At 42.9% G+C, this 4,119-nt stretch overlaps 1 long non-coding RNA gene across 1 annotated transcript in view; it reads left to right on the top strand.

The window, feature by feature from the left end:
- The window catches only part of LOC103609513, a 10,909-nt gene extending 7,690 nt beyond the window's left edge, over positions 1 to 3,219 (top strand). Inside the window, exons 3-4 of the long non-coding RNA XR_552144.1 lie at positions 1,418 to 1,612; positions 2,589 to 3,219. This is a non-coding gene — a long non-coding RNA (uncharacterized LOC103609513). The remainder of the gene's footprint in view (positions 1 to 1,417; positions 1,613 to 2,588) is intronic.
- Positions 3,220 to 4,119: the final 900 nt, after the last annotated feature.

Here is a 4,119-nt window from a genome sequence, read left to right on the forward strand (position 1 = left end):
CTGGAGGTCACCTCCCTTCTTCCCATGTCATCAGAGCATAGCCTCTATATGAGGCCTCCCTCTGAAGTTTAAATCTTGAGAGGTATAAGGAGAAACCTATTGCAGATTAGGTTTCTGGTGGCTGAGTCCTGAGGTGGCTGTGATGGGTAACTGGGGACATGGCACGTAGTGTAGAGGGAACGGCCAGATGGTTCTAATGCCTAAAGCTTCCTTCCTAGCTCTCCTTTTTTTGAAGCTTGGTTCAAGCCCACTTTTGTGGGGTACTGACAGCATTTCAGTGGCTGCATTTATGCATAAGTTACCCGGGGTCATTTTCTGTTTGCATTTGAGGACACCAAGGGACACAGAAAGTGTGAATATGGCCTGGATTGTCAGCAACGGCCTCTCGGGAGGACATGGAGAATGTGGGACTTGTGACCTGGCTAGTTGGAGGTCAATGGCAGTAACACCAGGCACCACACTGATGGCTCAAAGAGCGTCAAGAAGCAAAACAACAAATAAAATGATACTTCCTTGCTACCTGAGAAAAACATGATCTCTGAAGACAATGCTTTAGGGTACCCTGGGAAACACTCCATAAGACATAAGGAAGGGTCAAAGTGCAAGGCTGGGGTTTGTCTACATATAACAGAACTGGAAGCTTAAACAAAGAGCATAGCAAACTCAAATCCTTAAATTCTATTTCAAGACAGAGAAAAATCTAGCAACTTTCCATGATTGTTCTAAAGCATTTATCTTCTATACTCTGGGGTAGATCTAAAGTCTAGATCCAGAAGGTTTCTAATTATGTCAATTGAATTTACATTTTCTCCTTGTAACTTAGGTGAAACAAAAGGAATAAAGAAGAAAAAAAGAGTAATTTCACAGTGAGGATTTATTAGAGGAGGGAAAGGACTCCAAGAACCTCAACTTCCCAGAACCTTCAAATTTCACTTTAAGTCTCTCACACATGGTCTGGTGTGACCACTTCTGTTAATTGAAGCCACTGTTTATCACTCACCTGAGCGTGGTTATATTAAAACAAGAGCCCGTTGGATTCCCTCTTTATTGCTGACAATACATAAAATGGATTTGAAAAGCAGGAAGAACAGGTACTCTAGATACCAGTGTAGATCATATATGCCAGAGGTTGATAAACACCATGGAAATACAGAAAATACTACTTTAGGAAAGTTTCTGGAAGTTGGCACATATACCCTCAGTGTCATCCCCTAAACCTAAAAGCAAATTCTAATAGATGGAGAGCCCCTTTGAATTTTGGGGGCAATATTTGCTAGACTTTGTATGCTTTCAGTAATCATTTACCTGTCTGTCTAAAAGGCTTCCAGTTTTAAGTAGGAACTGGAGCAAGAGAATATTATCCACATGGGTCAGGAATTAGTACTGACCATATTGCTACCTGGCATTTTTCATCTAGCAGATCCAAGGATGCTTAAAGAATGTGTCATAACTCAGAAGACTGAATGGAACCCGCGCAATTCTGCATAACCAAACCACAGAGAAAGCATTGTCATGTAAAGTCATGCCTTGTTGTTATTCTTTTACAAAGTGGATCAGGACTTCGTTCCATGCCTTAATGTAGATTAACCGTTTGCTAGTTCAGAAGTCACAGGTAAGTTTTTTGTTTGTTTGTTTGTTTTGTTTGTCTGTTTGTTTGTTTGTTTGTTTTGAGCAAGGGGCCCACAACCTACTATGCTTATTCTGGATACACTGTAGCGAGAGCTCAATACAATGTGGCTAAATTAATTAATTGAATAAAGCAAATCACTATGGAATGGAATTACAGCTCCTTGAAGTTCCATTTTCCCTGATATTACATTTAGAAGAGAAATTCTTCAGGTGGCAGAGTTTGAAAAGTATGCCTCATCCAATTGTCTGAGAGAAGAATTTAAGTAGATCATGGGCAATTAAAACTAGTATGGCCCTAAGGAAGACAGAGCAGCATGGGGGAGAAAATGTTTTGGAGAAGCTGTATTTGAAAGAACTCTCAGAATGAATACGGGACACACATGTCTGGGTTTCACTTAAATACTCACCAAGAAGCTCCATTGTAGAGGTAGTTCTTAATAATTAGGGATACGGGCCGGCCCGGTGGCGCACTGCTACAGTGCGCCGCTTGGGAAGCGTGATGGCGCTCCCACTGAGGGTTCGGATCCCACATACAGACCGGCCGCTCACTGGCTGAGCGAGGTGCGGGTGCAACACCGAGGGTTGCGATCCCGTTGCCGGTCCCGGTCCGGTATGGGCGCGACACTGAGGGTTGCGATCCGTTGCCAGTCTCGAAAAAAGACAAAAAGGAAAAAAAATAATAATTAGGGATAAAGTGACATTTCAATAATGTGTACATTTGTGTGTGTGTTGTCATCTGGGAGGTGGAGCATCTCTGGAATTTACTGGTCGTACATATTGCTTAACTTTTAAATAGCAGGATTTTGTTCTGTGACCCTCTAGAAAAGTTGATTCATGAAGGTTTTTGTACCCCTGGGATTTTAACCCTTTCTCTGGCCATGGGTTAAAAGGAATACCTTCCCAGTTTGCGGTGTGCCTTTCCAGCTTTTTACATGTTCTTGTTTCTGTTTTGCCTACAGGGTGATCATTCATTTCCTGGTGGCCTCTGACTGTTGTGTCATAGAAACACAGTTCCAACGTCAATACTATGAAACTATTTACTATGGAGCTTCACATTTAACGTTTAATATTTGATCTATCTAAAATTCCCTCTTCTAAAAAAAACCCAAAATGACCACTTCCCTCATATATTCTGCATCCAAACACAAAGGGCCACATATATGACTGCGCTGATACGAAAAACACAGAATAGGCAAATTCATAGAGACAGAAGGATCAGTAATTACCAGGGGCTAGGAGTAGGGGAATGGAGTGACTGCTTGTTGCGTGCAGGATTGGTGAAATGTTCTGGAACTCATGGTTGTGAGAAATACATAGCATTGGGAATGCACTAGGTGTCACTGAACTGTCCATTTAAAACTCACTTAAATAATTTTATGAGAGGTAAATTTTATGAGATAAATTATGGCAAACCTTGAGAATGTGAAAGAGCAAAACAGCAAAAAAACAATGCAGTGGAAGGGGAGGGGAGGGCACTGCTGGGGCAGGAGCTGGCATTGACAGTGGTGCTGTCAGAAGTAGGGTCCTGTGGGCCCCATAGTCGGCCTCAACCCACCCAGTCCTCTTACCAGGTTCTTGACTCTGCCACAGGAAAGAGTTCAAGGACAGAGTCACAGTCAAAAGTGAGAATAAATTTAACAGATAAGAAATATAGGTTCCACAGAGAGAGTGTGGCATAGCTCCAGAGACTGAGCAGGACCCACACCAAGTTTAACACAAAAGTAAGTTTAGTACAGACATCAAGTCTAACACAAAAGCAAGAAAAACGTACTTAAAGTTCAGTACAAAGTGCAGGCTGGCTCAAGAGTGAGCAGCTGCTTGCTGAAAGTAAGTCTGATACAAAGTCAAGTATACACACCTCAACTAGCCAAGTGCAGGCTGCCTCCAGGAGAGTTAGCAACAACCCCACCCTTGGCTGGGATTCGGCTTTTACAGTTTCACTATTTATTGAATATTCAGTTAAGGGGGTGGCTCCCAGTTATGTAATATTTAGTCTTGCACATGCTCAGTTGTTCTCTTCCTGGAGCATGTTCATTGGCCAGACCCTATCACATGCACTGTGCTCTATTGAGCATGCCCAATCACTGGATTTGCATAAGCCAGCCCCTTGTGGTCTCATTTTCCCATGTTGGTGCTGAAAATAGGTCTAAATGGCAACAGTAACTGTCCTCCAGGGGAGAGCCAAAAAGAAGGTCCTAAAACCTTGGGGAGTGGCTTGTCACCCAGAGTCATGTCCTGTAACCTGAACCGAGGGAAACTGAGCACCTCCTATATCATTCCCCTCTCAGAGATCCATTCCTTTGATTTTAAGTGAAGCTGAGGGATGCAGGTCTGTCTTTGTTAGCTGCTTCAGGCTGACTGTGGACCATAGGCCATGCCTATCTGTGAGTAGAAATCTCTAACTTCCTGATCTAGAGGCCCCAGCTCCATTTTAGGTGGTTGGGTCAGTACAAGGTAGAAGCTGCATAGAGCCATCATCTTTATGTGAAA

This window comes from Galeopterus variegatus, unplaced genomic scaffold (genome assembly GCF_000696425.1).
Source record: "Galeopterus variegatus unplaced genomic scaffold, G_variegatus-3.0.2 Scaffold9708, whole genome shotgun sequence".
Taxonomy (NCBI): Eukaryota; Metazoa; Chordata; class Mammalia; order Dermoptera; family Cynocephalidae; genus Galeopterus; species Galeopterus variegatus.